The sequence below is a fragment of the Tripterygium wilfordii genome, unplaced genomic scaffold (assembly GCF_013401445.1).
Source record: "Tripterygium wilfordii isolate XIE 37 unplaced genomic scaffold, ASM1340144v1 ctg378, whole genome shotgun sequence".
Classification (NCBI taxonomy): Eukaryota; Viridiplantae; Streptophyta; class Magnoliopsida; order Celastrales; family Celastraceae; genus Tripterygium; species Tripterygium wilfordii.
This window is the reverse complement of record NW_024056353.1, coordinates 270481-288114: the sequence shown is the minus strand read 5'-3', so window position 1 is coordinate 288114 and position 17634 is coordinate 270481. Positions and strand designations below refer to the sequence as shown.

Sequence of the window (17634 nt, the reverse complement as noted above, 5' to 3'; positions counted from 1 at the left end):
CTTTCCAAACCATGTTTATAAATTGACAAAAGCCTTGTATGGTTTGAAACAAGCACCTAGGGCATGGTATGATAGACTTTCCTCATTCTTAATTCAAAATGGTTTTAAAAGAGGAAGAATTGATAGCACTTTGTTCTTAAAGGAAAAAGGTCATGACATGCTTATTGTTCAAATATATGTAGATGACATTATATTTGGTGCTACTAATGAGGCTATGTGCAAAGAATTTGAGTTGTGCATGAAAAGTGAATTTGAGATGTCTATGATGGGTGAACTTACCTTCTTTTTAGGACTACAAGTTAAACAAACTAAGGGAGGTATACATTTTAGTCAAACCAAATATATTCATGATATGCTTAAAAAGTTTGGTTTTGATTCTTTGAACCCTTCTCCTACTCCCATGAGTGTGACAACTAAACTTGAAAAAGATGAAGATGGACAACCTTATGATTCTAAAATGTATAGGTCCATGATTGGTTCACTTTTATATTTGACATCTAGTAGACCCGACATCATGTTTAGTGTATGCATGTGTGCTAGATTTCAAAGTCAACCTACGCATTCTCATTTCCTAGCGGTTAAGAGAATATTTAGGTACCTCAGGCATACATCAACTCTTGGCATATGGTATGATAAAAATTCTTTGTTTGATTTATATGCATATAGTGATGCTGATTTTGCTGGGTGTAAGATAAATAGAAAGAGTACTTCGGGTACATGTCAATTCCTAGGAAGTATGCTTATTTCTTGGTTCTCCAAGAAACAACCTTGTGTAGCCCTATCTACCACCGAAGCCGAATATATGGCTATAGGGAGTTGTTGTGCTCAACTCTTATGGATTAGACAACAACTAAATGATTTTGGACTTAAATTAAAAGATATTCCTATATATTGTGATAATACTAGTGCCATTAGCCTTTCTAAAAATCCGGTGCATCATTCTAAGGCTAAACATATTGAAATTAGGCATCATTTTATTAGAGACCATGTGACTCAAGGGACAATTAAATTAGATTATGTGGACACAATGAACCAACTTGCGGACATACTAACGAAACCTCTAAACCAAGAGAGATTTGAATTTTTAAGAGGTAATCTTGGCATGAGAATGAGTCCTTGATATGTGTATGAATTTTATGCATTGCTTATATTGAACACCTTTTGGATGCATTTACAAAATAAAGGGGGAGAAATATACTTTGAACTTTAAAGTTTGGTATGCATAGGTTAAGGGGGAGGAACTTGAATGTCATATTGTATAGACCTTGCCTATTGATACTTTACTTGTCTTGAATTGCAATTCCCTTGTGTTTATTGAAACATATGCTTATAGGAAGTTTATTTGTGTGAAGCATAATGTGAGGGGGAGAGTTTCTCATGTGAATTAAAGAAAATAGCTCAAAGTTACATAAGTTATTTTGTAATCATCAAAAGGGGGAGAATGTTGAATATATGTTTGAGTGATTACAACGGCATGTTTTGATTGAACTTTGATCTATTGATTGTATTGAGAAACCTAGGTGCATATGGCTACTTGATTAGTTTAGGAATTCAAGACTTATATTAAACTAGTTCAATTGTGCTTATTTGATGATTTGATTATTGAACTAACGTGGACTAATTGCAAGAAATCCTAAAAGGGTTTACATAGCATGTCTTGAGTATGATTTGTGTGTAGGGTGACCAAAACGTAAATTGGTCCTAATGTCATCCTTGACCAACATTAGTGAAGGCTTAATCAGTGTCAAACATGATTAAGAAAGTCAATTTCGTGGTCAACATAAGTCAAGTTTTGCCAAAGATGTCTTGGAGCTTAATTGGGATCAATTGAAGTAAAATTAACTTTCTAGTCAAAGTCAGAATCGACGGACGTGACGTGGCAGCTGACATGGCATTGTTGACATGGCATTAATGACATGGCATTGATGACATGGCAAAGAAGACAAGTTAACCATAGTTACATCTTAACTAGAAGACTTGGAGCCAAAAAGAGAAGAGAAGGAAAAGTTAATTTGAAAGGAGGAGACAAGAGGTACAACAAGTCTTATGACAAGTTTTTCTCTTCACATGTGTGGGAAGCTTTATTTCAAAACCATTTCTCTTTCCCACCAAGACACTCCACATCCAATGGATCATATTCTCTCTACATCAAAATCACATTTTAATCCAATGGCCAAAGATTCAAGCCTTATTCTTATCTCTCCTACTTTACATCCTATGGCCAAAATTGAATCTTCATTTGATCCAAAGGCCATCATTTATTCCACCTAAGAGACAAACTTTTCTCAAGTCAATTGTTGTATCTTTCAAGATGCCTCTAAAGTCTATATCCATTCAAAAGCCATGATTTACTCCACCTAAAAGACAAACTTTTCTCAAGTCAATTGTTGTATCTTTCAAGGTGGCCTCCAAAGTCTATATCCATCCAAAAGCCATTATTTCTTCCTACCAAAAAAAGACTTGTTGTAATCATTTTCACACTTCTCTAAGCCTTCTAACGTCTATAATGATCCAAGGGTCCATATCTTTCATATCAATCCAATGGCCCTCATTTCATGAGCTTACACTCCACAATTTTCTATATAAACTAACTCTTTGTCTATGGTGCATATACTTGGCCGAAAATTACACTCTCTCTCTCTAGTGTTCTTCATCTTCTAAGCTTTCATTCTTTCACTCATTCATTCCTTGATTACATACTTGATTTTGAAGAGAGATCATACACACTAGCCAAGTAAAGCTTTATTGTTACTCTTGAGCCTTTCTTACCAGATTCTTATCATTTCCTCAAGAGCCATTCTACTTGCTTGAGCAATCTGATTTCCAGCACCTATAAGGCTTCATTCTATATCTCCATTTCACCATTCAAGCCTTATCACAGCTGATTTTCGTTGGTTGATACACTACTCAAAATTTCACATACCCTAGCAACCAAAAAAATCTCAAATCTGAGTTTTGTGCTTACCATTCCCATTCCAGCTTTTCAAGAGCTTCATTTGAGCCTTAGACACTTACAAATCCAGCTACTAAAGAGCCAGCCTTTGAGCCTAAACTTATCTCATACCCGGCTATTCTTAGAGCCATTTTTGAGCTTGTATTTTGTTGATTAAGTTAGTGTGGTGAGCTACAAACCACACGGTGTGTAGAGTTTTGTGTGGTGAGCTATAAACCACACGGTGTGTAGAGTTTGGTGTTTGAGCTACAAAAACACTGGTTGTATGAGTTCCGCTTGACTCGGTTGAACAAGCTATAGTGGAGCGTTTGAAATTCCCAAGTGGGACTTGGGGAGTGGAGTAGGCTTGGGTTAAGCCGAACCACTATAAATCTCTTGCCTCTTTTACTTTCCAGCAATTTCAATTAGCATTGCATTCTCATATCATACATACTTGAAATTGATCATTTAGGTTGCTAGAGTCAAGCTTGTTCAATTAATTGTCAAATCTGATTTTGTGCCCTAATTACATTTGTTTTACAAGTGACATATACATACTTGATCATCTTGCTTGGTTCTTGATCTTAAAGTTATCTATCTTGCTTATATCAATTGTCCTTGACTTGCTTGAGCTTATTTGATTGCTTTGTGCTCAAATCTGCCATTAGGAGACCATACAATCGTATTAGGATTTTATATGTGATTTGCTCGAATTGATTGTTCTACTTGATTTATATACATCTACACTAGTACTCAATTTGGTATTTAGCTTCCGCTTAGGGTGAAACAAAAAAAAAGGTGACCTAGTCTAAAATTGACTAAGGACACAATTCACCCCCCCTCTTGTGGTGCCATCCGATCCAACACAATTCTATGCATGCGCAAGTTTTCCATGTTTCGTGTAATTTTGAACTTAACTTGGTCTATTGGCCGCTTTACCTAACGAAACGTTGTCCAAAAGCTAAACTAGCAAGTTAAGACTTCTAAGAATACTAAATAGAGTATAATGGTCCATTTTGATGCCTTAGGAATACTCAATACTATGCATAGACAAGTTTTTCAGGTTTCGTGCCATTTTGAACTTAACTTGGTCTATTGGCTTCTTTACCTAACGAAACGTTGTCGAAAAGCTAAACTAGCCAGTTAAGACTTCTAAGAACACTAAATAGAGTATAACGTTCCATTTTGATGCCTTAGGAATGCTCAATTCTATGCAAAGACAAGTTTTTCCTGTTTCGTGCAATTTTGAACCTAACTTGGTCTATTGGCTTCTTTACCTAACGAAACGTTGTCCAAAAGCTAAACAAGCAAGTTAAGACTTCTAAGAACACTAAATAGAGCATAACAGTCCATTTTGATGCCTTAGGAATGCTCAATTCTATGGATGGACAAGTTTTTCACGTTTCGTGCCATTTTGAACTTAACTTGGTCTATTGGCTTCTTTACCTAGCGAAACGATGTCCAAAAGCTAAACTAGCAAGTTAAGACTTCTGAGAACACTAAATAGAGTATAACTGTCTATTTTGATGTCTTAGGAATGCTCAATTCTATGCATGCGCAAGTTTTCCATGTCTCGTGCAATTTTGAACTTAACTTGGTCTATTGGCTTCTTTACCTAACGAAACGTTGTCCAAAAGCTAAGCTAGCAAGTAAAGAATTCTAAGAACACTAAATAGAGTATAACGGTCCATTTTGATGCCTTAGGAATGCTCAATTCTATGCATAGACAAGTTTTTCACGTTTCGTGCCATTTTGAACCTAACTTGGTCTATTGGCTTCTTTACCTAACGAAACGTTGTCCGAAAGCTAAACTAGCAAGTTAAGACTTCTAAGAACACTAAATAGATTATAACGGTCCATTTTGATGCCTTAGGAATGCTCAATTCTATGCATAGACAAGTTTTTCACGTTTCGTGCCATTTTGAACCTAACTTGGTCTATTGGCTTCTTTACCTAACGAACGTTGTCCGAAAGCTAAACAAGCAAGTTAATACTTCAAAGAACACTAAATAGATTATAACGGTCCATTTTGATGCCTTAGGAATGCTCAATTCTATGCATAGGCAAGTTTTTCACGTTTCGTGCAATTTTGAACCTAACTTGGTCTATTGGCTTCTTTACCTAACGAAACGTTGTCCAAAAGCTAAACTAGCAAGCTAAGACTTCTAAGAACACTAAATAGAGGATAACGGTCCATTTTGATGCCGAAGCAATGCTCAATTCTATGCATAGACAAGTTTTTCACGTTTCGTGCAATTTTGAACCTAACTTGGTCTATTGGCTTCTTTACCTAACGAAACGTTGTCCGAAAGCTAAACAAGCAAGCTAAGACTTCTAAGAACACTAAATAGAGCCTAACGGTCCATTTTGATGCCTTAAGAATGCTCAATTCTATGGATGCGCAAGTTTTCCATGTTTCGTGCAATTTTGAACTTAACTTGGTCTATTGGCTTCTTTACCTAACGAAACGTTGTCCAAAAGCTAAACTAGCAAGTTAAGACTTCTAAGAACACTAAATAGAGTATAACGGTCAATTTTGATGCCTTAGGAATGCTCAATTCTATGCATAGACAAGTTTTTCAGGTTTCGTGCCATTTTGAACTTAACTTGGTCTATTGGCTTCTTTACCTAACGAAACGTTGTCCGAAAGCTAAACAAGCAAGTTTAGACTTCTAAGAACACTAAATAGAGCATAACGGTCCATTTTGATGCCTTAGGAATGCTCAATTCTATGGATGGACAAGTTTTTCACGTTTCGTGCCATTTTGAACTTAACTTGGTCTATTGGCTTCTTTGCCTAACGAAACGATGTCCAAAAGCTAAACTAGCAAGTTAAGACTTCTAAGAATACTAAATAGAGTATAAAGGTCCATTTTGATGCCTTAGGAATGCTCAATACTATGCATAGACAAGTTTTTCAGGTTTCGTGCCATTTTGAACCTAACTTGGTCTATTGGCTTCTTTACCGAACGAAACGTTGTCCAAAAGCTAAGCTAGCAAGTTAAGACTTCTAAGAACACTAAATAGAGTATAACGGTCCATTATGATGCCTTAGGAATGCTCAATTCTATGCATAGACAAGTTTTTCACGTTTCGTGCAATTTTGAACCTAACTTGGTCTATTGGCTTCTTTACCTAACGAAACGTTGTCCAAAAGCTAAACAAGCAAGTTAAGACTTCTAAGAACACTAAATAGAGCATAACGGTCCATTTTGATGCCTTAGGAATGGTCAATTCTATGGATGGACAAGTTTTTCACGTTTCGTGCCATTTTGAACTTAACTTGGTCTATTGGCTTCTTTACCTAACGAAACGTTGTCCAAAAGTTAAACTAGCAAGTTAAGACTTCTAAGAACACTAAATAGAGCATAACGGTCCATTTTGATGCCTTAGGAATGCTCAATTCTATGGATGGACAAGTTTTTCACGTTTCGTGCCGTTTTGAACTTAACTTGGTCTATTGGCTTCTTTGCCTAGCGAAACGATGTCCAAAAGCTAAACTAGCAAGTTAAGACTTCTAAGAACACTAAATAGTTGATTGGACCTCTATTTTGAGGTTCTAATGTCCTTTAATTAGGATGTTCTAGCACTTAGTTAATGTATTTGATTGCATTTTAGCTTAATTTTACACTTACAAATGTTTCCCCTTGGTTTTGTAGGAATCGGACCTTGTTCGGGCAAGTTGGAGCACTTTTTGGACACTTTTTGCTGTGAGGTGTCGGGACTTAGATTATGAAGATATTCTTGAAGACTACAAGCTCCAACGGTACACTAATCTATGGCCGAGATTGAATTGTTTTGAATTATGAATGGATTAGATTACAACAAGACTTGAAGGGTTAAGATGATCATTTAAAGGTGAATCCAATGGTTGTGCATAAGACAACATTCTTGCTTGCAATTTTTGACTTAAAAGAAGATCTTACTTGATTTTTGGAGTCAAAGATGGCTGCAAGTTGCTACACATTTAAAAGGAAATTGTTGGAGATACCAATGCCAAGATTTGGTGCAAGTTTGATCAAATGGTCAAAGATGACAAAATTGTTGGAGATACCAAGGTCAAGATTTGGTGCAAGTTTAATCAAATGGTCAAAGATGGCTGCAAGTGCACATGACAACTCAAATCTTGCAAAGCTAGACTTGGAAAATAATGCAAGTGCAACGGCTACATATTGCAAGGTTGAGATTTAATGATTATTCATTGACTTCTCAAACATGAAGCCACCATAGGAGTAGTGTAGATCTAGTTTCTCTCTCTAAGTTTTTTTTGTTGTTTTTGGTGCTTTCTCTTGATTTTGTATAAACTCTGATTTAGATGACAATAGATTGGATGTTTATTGCAACAATCATGAGTGGGTAGTTCTCTTCTTTAGTTTCTAATCCCGAATGGTGGATGCAAGGTTTCAATTACTCAAGGTATGCTCAAAGAATCGTAGCTTCGATTTCTCTCTTTTAATTTCGTGATAGTTGTGTGATTGGATCTATGGGAATGACATATTTGATTGTATTCTTGGATTGTCTAGTCTAGGGATTGCATCTAATGTGTTCGATTGAGAATTGTTAAACCCATTGCATGATTTCCTTAATTAATTGAGTTTTTCCATAGCATAGCTATTAATTATGTGTATTGATGATGGAGTTTTGGGTTAATTTAGGAATGTGCATGAGAGAGTTATGGTTAATTGATCTTTGAGTGTGAAACTAGGGTGTTAGCCAAGCCAAGCCCCAAGGGGGAACATTAATCCATAATATTAGGTGCTTATCCCTTTGCGTTCATCGTAGATTAAGAGACCCGATGGCCTACATGTATGAATTGAAGTCTTATATCTCAATTCTCTTTGCATATGCATGATTGATAGTATCACACAATGCATTGTGTATGGTTGTGTGTGTTTGCAATGATACCTTGAGTATGAGAACCGAGTAACCACCGGGACGGACTAGAGACTAGGTTTTTAATTAATTGTTTTAAATCCAATTTGTGCTTACTTTGATTACAAAATCGCTCATGCTACCGAGTCATTCGGCCCATTTCTTTTACTTGTTTTTATTTGATATTCATTGTGTTTATTAGTGTTAGCTAGTCATTTGCATATCATTCACTTCAAATTTGCATTGCTTCCTCGTGGATCGATACCGGACTCACCGGTTTATTACTTGACGATACCCTACACTTGGGGTAAGTACACACACACACTTTGGTGTCGGTCAAGTTTTTGGCGCCGTTGCCGGGGAAGCGAGTGTCAAAGACGGAGTTGGGTGGCTTGTAGATGCTAGCTTTATGCTATTAAACACCATCAAATAAGGAAGGAGCACAGTCACGCTTCAAGGGTAACTTCGTTCCTCCCTTTTACTTGCTTTCTAGTGTAGTTGAATTAGTGTAGTTGCTGAAAAGAGAAAAAAAAAAAAATTGTGAGGAGAACTTGGCGGATGGGGCTAACTTAGATTCCTGTGGGCGATGGATGCCACCTTGTTTGCTGCTTGGTAGTGATACGTTGTTTGAGAGAGCTTTGCGCATTTTTCTTTCTATCACTACTTGCTACATCTTGGTGTGTAATTGTTCCTGAGGTTGATTGTCATTCTATTCCTATCTTTGCTCTTGTTCTTGCTTGATATTGCTCTTGGTTGTTTGTTGATTAAAAAAAAAAAAAAAATCTGGTGTTACTTGACTTGGTTGGTGGTCATCTTTCGTGTTACTTGATAGCTTTGTTTGCCATCATGTCTCATCTTAGAGATAGCGTTAGTGGGCATGGGTCTAATAGAGATGGGAGAGGTGGTGACATAAATGCGAGTGATGCGGGGAGTGTACGTGGGGGTGATATCAATCTTGATGTATTACGTCGTCTTTTGCAACGTGTGAACATTGATGAATTGATGAATCCGGCGCAAGGGCAAGATGCCCAAAATGTGCCAAATGCCCAGAATTTACCAAATGTTCAAGTTGAGCATGCTTTGCAAAATGCACCTCAACCACTTCAACAAGACAATGCGGCACAAATTGCCCCACAAAATGTCTACCAACCTCCCAATATGCCTCCCGCATACCATATGCCTCCCCCATATAATTATGTGCATCCTATGTATTACCCAATGCCACAAGTGCCACAATATGCTCCTTTTGGGCAAAATTTACATGCACCTCCTCCTGTGGAGTACATTCATGCCCAAGAGCATCGCACTTTGAGGGAGCTCACGCATCCCGCAAGGCAAACTCAACCTTCTTGCATCATCATGCCACCGAACCAACAAAATGTGAGCCTTAAACCATCAATGTTCCAAATGATTCCCAAATTCCATGGAATGGAATCGGAACGACCATATTCACATGTGCGTGATTTTGAATCAGTGTGTACTACTTTTGGTGATGTTACATGCACACAAGAAATTTTGAGACTCAAACTTTTTCCATTCTCTTTGAAGGATCATGCAAAACAATGGTTTAAGAACTTGCGCCCCCAATCCATTGCGACTTGGGCGGCAATGCAAGAAGAATTTCTCAACAAATATTTTCCTTCCCACCGTACCATTTCTTATCAAACACAAATCATGAATTTTCATTGCAAAGAACATGAAACTTTCTTCCAAGCTTGGGAGAGGTTTAAGGATTTGTTGTTTATGTGTCCTCACCATGGATTTCAAAAATTTCAAATTGTGAATTTCTTCCACAAATCTTTGACTCCATCTTTGAAGAAATTGGTTTCCACTATGACTCAAGGTGATTTTTTGAATAGGGATGCCAATGAGGCATTCACTTTCTTTGATGGGTTGGCGGAGGAATCCCGATCTTGGGAAGCTCCTCCACTAACCCGACATGAGGTTGTGCCAAGCTCTAGTGGCAAGTTTGTGTTGAATGAAAATGATGATGTGCATGCTAAGCTTGCTTTGTTGTCCAAGAAATTGGAGTCCTTAGAGTCACAAAAGGCCCCTATAAATGCAGTTGGTGTTGATGAACAAGTTGCTTGTACTTTGTGTGAAAGTAGGGATCATAGGACGGATGAGTGTAATGCCTTACCGGCTTGTAAGGAAGTCCTATTTGGGCAAGGTTACAATGGGAACAATTCTCAGAACTTTAGGAAGCCCTACCCTACCAATCACCAAGGCAACAATTCGTACAATGAGAATTACCCTTGGAGGAATCATCCAAACTTTGGGTGGAGGAATGATGGGAATGTTCAATCCCAATCACTCCCCAATCCACCCCAACAACATTTGCCTCCTCCAAGTGTTGCACAACCACCTCCACAACCTTACATTCCACCTCCTAAGAGGTCTCTTGAAGACACTCTTAACATTTTCATGCAAGCTCAAATAGGGGAGAATCAAAAGGCCACCAAATTCCAAGAACAAACCAATAGGGCCATTGAGGATATTAAGAGTCAAATCACTAAGGTCACCCAAGCTCTCACCACATATGAGAAGGGTAAATTCCCAGCTCAACCATACCCCAATCCATCCAAACAAGCCAATTTGCTAGAATCTACTAGTGGGGGGGTGAGTGGACATGAACAAGCCCAATCCATCCTCACTTTGAGGAATGGACGCATTGTGGATAGACCCATACCAAATGAGAATGTTGATCAAAGTGATGATGTGCAGAATTTTGGTGATAGAGTGGGGAAAAAGGACAAAGGAAATAGTGGAAAGGAAGAGAGTTTGGAGAAATTTGTGCAGGAAAATGATTCACTAGGTGTAAGTGTTCGGACACCTATTTTGGATTGCCCGGACACTTCATCCAGAAATTCAGAAAAATGTGAGAAAATACCAAGAGGAGAAGAGGAGAGTAAGGGGCAATCACATAGGACAAGGGTAGACACGTCTAAGGATAGAGAGTGTATCCCAAGGCCACCATTTCCTCACCGATTAGGGAAGAAAACCAATGAGGCTCTACACAAAGAGATGTTTGAACTTTTCAAACAAGTGAAAGTGAACATACCTCTTTTAGATGCCATCAAACAAGTTCCCTCGTACGCAAAGTTCCTCAAGGATTTGTGTACCGTGAAACGCAAATTGAATGTGAAGGAGAAGGCTTTTCTTACGGAGCAAGCAAGCTCCATCTTACAAGCCACCACTCCACCTAAATATAAGGATCCCGGTTGCCCTACCATTCCAATAGTCATAGGGAACCATAGGATTGAACAAGCATTGTTGGATTTGGGTGCTAGTGTTAATCTCCTTCCATACTCGGTCTATCAACAATTGGGGTTAGGTGAGCTTAAGCCTACAAGAATTACCTTGCAACTAGCCGATAGATCCGTCAAGATTCCTAGAGGAATAGTTGAAGATGTGTTAGTTCAAGTGGATGAATTCTATTTCCCGGTTGACTTTGTGGTTTTAGATACTCAACCCCTCCCTAGCTTTAGCAAAGCAATCTCGGTCCTTCTAGGTAGACCCTTCCTAGCAACTTCAAATGCTTTGATCAATTGTAGGAATGGTGTCATGGTGCTATCTTTTGGGAATATGACAGCGGAGATGAACATCTTTAATGTGTCTAAACAAATGGGAGAGTTTGAAGACATTAGGGAAGTAGATTGGATCCATTCATATGTTGAGGAGAACTTAGAGAAAACTCTTGCTAGGGATTCGGTGGAAGGTGTGCTAGCTTTGAGCGAAAAAGGTAGTAAATTTTTAGTTGAGGAAGAGGAAATTAATGAGGTTTTGGAGTCTTTAGCTATCCATAGCATAGGACGATTCAACCCACCCATTGAGGAATTAGAACCTTCCAAGACTAAGCTTGAATCATCTCTAGAGCATCCACCAACGCCGGAAAGGAAACCCTTACCAAGTGAGCTGAAATATGTATTTTTGGGAGAGAATGAGTCATACCCCGTTGTGATATCTTCCCTACTTACTTCTTCCCAAGAAGTGAAACTTGTGCAAGTGTTGCAAAGGTATAGAAGGGCAATAGGTTGGACAATTGCTGATTTGAAGGGTATTAGTCCTTTGGTTTGTACTCATAGGATTTACATGGAAGAGAAAGCTAAGCCCATTAGACAAATGCAAAGACGTTTAAATCCGAACATGAAGGAGGTAGTTAGGGGGGAGGTGCTAAAATTGCTTGATGCGGGGATAGTTTATCCCATTGCGGATTCCAAATGGGTATCTCCTACCCAAGTGGTCCCCAAAAAGTCCGGAGTTACGGTAGTTAAGAATGACAAGAACGAATTGGTTCCCACTCGAATTCAAACCGGGTGGCGCATGTGCATTGACTACTGTAGACTCAATATGGTTACTCGAAAAGACCATTTCCCCTTACCCTTCCTTGATCAAGTCCTTGAGAGAGTAGCGGGTAGAGCCTATTATTGCTTCCTTGATGGGTATTCCGGATATAATCAAATAGAGATTGCCTTAGAAGACCAAGACAAGACCACATTTACATGTCCATTTGGAACTTTTGCTTATAGACGCATGCCTTTTGGGTTATGCAATGCTCCGGCTACCTTTCAAAGGTGCATGATGAGTATCTTTAGTGACATGGTTGAGAAAATTGTGGAGGTCTTTATGGATGATTTCTCGGTTTATGGAGATACCTATGATCAATGCCTTGCTAATTTGGCAAGTGTGTTAAAAAGATGTGAGGAGAGCCAATTGGTTCTCAATTGGGAAAAGTGTCATTTCATGGTGACACATGGAATTGTATTGGGACACATTGTGTCATCCAAAGGGATAGAGGTTGACAAGGCAAAAATTGAATTAATTCAAAAGTTACCTCCCCCTACATGTGTTAAAGATGTGAGATCTTTTTTGGGTCATGCGGGTTTCTATAGAAGGTTCATTAATTCTTTTAGTGCCATTGCCAAACCTTTAAGTAACTTGCTTGCTCAAGATGTCTCTTTTGAATGGACACCACAATGTCAAAAAGCCTTTGATGATTTGAAAGGTGCCCTAACCACCGCACCCATTATGCAAACTCCCGATTGGAGTATGCCCTTTGAACTCATGTGTGATGCAAGTGATGTGGCGGTTGGGGCGGTCCTAGGACAAAGAAAAGAAAAAAATGCTCATGTTATATACTATGCTAGTAAGACTTTGAATGATGCTCAAGTGAATTATACCACCACTGAAAAGGAATTACTAGCTATAGTCTTTGCTTTGGACAAGTTTAGATCTTATTTGGTTGGCTCGAAAGTCATCATCTTTACCGACCATGCGGCTTTGAAGTATTTGCTTTCAAAAGCGAATGCCAAGCCTAGGTTGTTAAGATGGATTCTCTTACTTCAAGAATTTGACCTTGAAATTAAAGATAAGAAAGGAGTGGAGAATGTAGTGGCCGACCATTTATCTAGACTTCCCGGACAAAATTTGATTTCACATGGCATACCCATCAATGAACATTTCCCGGATGAACAACTCTTCCTCACCAATGCCATCTCTTCCAAATTGACTCCATGGTATGCGGACATCGCCAACTTTTTGGTGTCCGGAAAAATGCCATCTCATTGGAGCAAGATTGATAGATCCAAATTTCTTCGCAATGTGCGAAACTTCTTTTGGGATGACCCCTATTTGTTCAAGTATTGTTCCGATCAAGTGATTAGGAGGTGCATCCCCAATAATGAATTTGAAAGTGTCATGGCCTTTTGCCATAAATATGCTTGTGGAGGCCATTTTTCCTCCAAAAAGACCGCGGCCAAAATTCTTCAAAGTGGCTTATATTGGCCTTCTTTGCACAAAGATGTCCATGCTTATTGCCTATCTTGTGACAATTGCCAAAGGTTAGGTCATTTAGGAAAACGTGAGATGATGCCCCTCCAACCTATTAACATCTTGGAAATTTTTGATTGTTGGGCCATTGATTTCATGGGACCTTTCCCTAATTCATTTGGTTATTTGTATATCTTGGTTGGTGTGGATTATGTGTCAAAGTGGGTAGAGGCTATCCCTTCTCGAACAAATGATCACCAAGTTGTGATAAAATTTTTAAAAGAAAACATTTTCTCAAGATTTGGGATGCCTCGAGCCATCATAAGTGATGGTGGGTCTCACTTTTGCAATGCCCCGGTTAGAACTTTGATGAAACGATATGGCATTTTGCACAAAGTTGGCACCCCATATCATCCACAAACAAGTGGCCAAGCGGAATTGGCAAATAGGGAGATTAAACGTATTCTTGAAAAAACGGTTGGTCCCAATAGAAAAGATTGGTCTTCAAAATTGATTGATGCTTTGTGGGCTTACCGTACTGCATATAAGACTGCCCTTGGAATGTCTCCTTATAGACTTGTCTATGGCAAGGCTTGCCACTTGCCGGTGGAATTGGAGCACAAGGCCTATTGGGCCATTCGCACTTTGAATGACTCCACCGATCAAGTTGGGGGGCATCGCAAACTCCAAATCCAAGAGATTGAGGAGTTGAGGAATGATGCTTTCGAAAATGCCAAAATTGCTAAGCTTAAAATGAAAAGATACCATGACAAGCACATTGTGAGGAAAGTTTTTCATGAGGGACAAAAGGTTCTTTTATACAACTCCCGGTTACACTTGTTTCCCGGGAAGTTACGTACCAAATGGACCGGACCTTTTATTGTCCGCAAGGTTTCCCCATATGGAAGCATTGACATTGATGATCCTAGGAGTGGAAAAACTTTTAAGGTTAATGGCCAACGTTTGAAACCATACTTGGAAAATTTTAATGAATTGGCCGAAGAATGGGACCTTGTGGATCCCACTCCTTCCTAGTGTGCATGAAAAGAGCTCTCTTGTAAATATGTAGTGTTAGATTATTTTTCATTCATTTTTGGTGTGTTTTTGTATGTTCACAATGCATTTTACAATTTGTTCTTGCCTTGTTTATCATGCTTGACATTGGGGACAATGTCTCATTTAAGTTGGGGGGTGAGGGAATATTGTGAATTCATTGTAAACTTGCTTTATTTTGATGTGCTTTTGTGAATATTAAAAAAAAAAATTAAAATTAAAATTAAAAAAAAATAAAATAAAATAAAATCTTGTTGTGTCATGCTTGGATAGTGTGGTTGGTATTAACTTTTTCAGGATACGCTTCGTTTCTCATGATTCCGATCACTTTTGAAGAGTATGGTATGATTTCCTACCCTCTATCCTATTGTGTTATGCTTTGTTGTTCATACATGCTAGATGGACTTTAGGAAAGGAAGGGTAGATGCTTTTGGGATTCACTACCAATTTCAACGTTAATTTCTTATTCTTGTTCGAACGTGCAAGTGTAGAGTAGGTTTCTTGATTTCTTTTGTGAAGTCGAAGCATGTGATTGAGTAGGATGACTATGATCAATCTTTCTTGGGATGATTGGGACCTAGTTTGATATCAAAACTGTGATTAAGTGGGCATCTTGGCATTGAAGCATATGTATGACTACGTTTTTGGATCATTTTGTCTGGAAAACTACCTTTTATCCCTTCTCAATCTTTTGAGCCATTCTTCCTTGATATACATTGGGTTCTGGGTGATGCTATTCATTGATATTCATTTGACATCTTATGTACGTGTTCTTCAATAGCTTTGCATCCATTACATTTGATTACTGAGAAGTGTGATTTTTGTATTCTGCCACTTGCCTGTGAACTTAGGATTGAATGATTCATTAGGTTGAGAGATTTGAGCTTAGCCTATTCCTTTGTGAGTGATTATAAGCCTAAATTTCTTTAAGCCTTTTTATTTCACTTACAAGCCTTGTGTGCACCACTTCCTTAAATACTTCCCACTTTTGGTTGCAAGGTTGAGTAGGAGCTTGAAAAAAAAAAAAAAAAAAAAGTTGGTAGTGATATTACCCTTTCTTATGTTGAAAAAAAAAAATTTGAGGGTTGTTGTTCAAATGTTATTCATTTTCGAGGAAAAAAAAAAAGTGCATAGAAAAAAATCAAAAAGAGGTGTATGCAATAAAGTTAATCCTTTGTGTGTAAAGGATGAGAAGTGTTTGAATTTGTGGTGCAATGGAAGGGGTGACAAAATGAGAATTTAGCTCACATGTTTGAACTTAACCTTGCAACTTGTTACCTAGTCCAAATTCTTCCTACCTTGTCCCTTAGCCACATTACAAACCATTTAACCTTTTGATGAATTTGATTCAAGGTAAGCAAGTGAGTTGGCGGATGCATTAATTGCTCTTGTAGGTGATTTCTTTCTCAAAGCTATGCCCATCCAAATTATCTTTTATAAACACATACATTTAATCCAATTGTGTAAGTCATTTACTTAGCACAATGTTTTTATATTTTTGTGTACATTTGGGATTGGGGATTTATGAACACCAAAAGGTTCCGTAACAAGGTTTTACTTGTGTGAATGTGTTGAGTTGTCTTGCTTGATTGCACATATATTTTACATATTATAAAATGTTCTTAGTCATTTTTAAGGGGATTGAGATTGATTTTCCAAAGATTTTGCATGTTTTTGACTAAGCAGGAGAATTGGGAGATTAGCTCTATTTCTTGCATGTGAGAATTTAAGAATCATTTATGGTGCTTTCAAAGTAATAGTGGTCCCTTGGCAAGTGTTTGTGGGTATCGCTCTGATAAGCCCTCACGAGACTACAACTTGTCCACTAGGGTGACCTAGGGGTTTAAAGGCTTGTTGCATGCGCTAAATGCAACCGTGATGCCTACGTCAGTGAGTTAGGATTTTATTTAGCAAATTTTAGTTTTAGGTAGTGGTTGCATTGCTAGGGACTAGCAACGTCTAAGTTGGGGGGTGTGATTGGACCTCTATTTTGAGGTTCTAATGTCCTTTAATTAGGATGTTCTAGCACTTAGTTAATGTATTTGATTGCATTTTAGCTTAATTTTACACTTACAAATGTTTCCCCTTGGTTTTGTAGGAATCGGACCTTGTTCGGGCAAGTTGGAGCACTTTTTGGACACTTTTTGCTGTGAGGTGTCGGGACTTAGATTATGAAGATATTCTTGAAGACTACAAGCTCCAACGGTACACTAATCTATGGCCGAGATTGAATTGTTTTGAATTATGAATGGATTAGATTACAACAAGACTTGAAGGGTTAAGATGATCATTTAAAGGTGAATCCAATGGTTGTGCATAAGACAACATTCTTGCTTGCAATTTTTGACTTAAAAGAAGATCTTACTTGATTTTTGGAGTCAAAGATGGCTGCAAGTTGCTACACATTTAAAAGGAAATTGTTGGAGATACCAATGCCAAGATTTGGTGCAAGTTTGATCAAATGGTCAAAGATGACAAAATTGTTGGAGATACCAAGGTCAAGATTTGGTGCAAGTTTAATCAAATGGTCAAAGATGGCTGCAAGTGCACATGACAACTCAAATCTTGCAAAGCTAGACTTGGAAAATAATGCAAGTGCAACGGCTACATATTGCAAGGTTGAGATTTAATGATTATTCATTGACTTCTCAAACATGAAGCCACCATAGGAGTAGTGTAGATCTAGTTTCTCTCTCTAAGTTTTTTTTGTTGTTTTTGGTGCTTTCTCTTGATTTTGTATAAACTCTGATTTAGATGACAATAGATTGGATGTTTATTGCAACAATCATGAGTGGGTAGTTCTCTTCTCTAGTTTCTAATCCCGAATGGTGGATGCAAGGTTTCAATTACTCAAGGTATGCTCAAAGAATCGTAGCTTCGATTTCTCTCTTTTAATTTCGTGATAGTTGTGTGATTGGATCTATGGGAATGACATATTTGATTGTATTCTTGGATTGTCTAGTCTAGGGATTGCATCTAATGTGTTCGATTGAGAATTGTTAAACCCA

General features: G+C 38.1%; 1 pseudogene; it reads right to left on the bottom strand.

The window, feature by feature from the left end:
- Positions 1-9467: 9467 nt before the first annotated feature.
- LOC119994950 lies at positions 9468-9567 on the bottom strand (annotated as a pseudogene).
- Positions 9568-17634: the final 8067 nt, after the last annotated feature.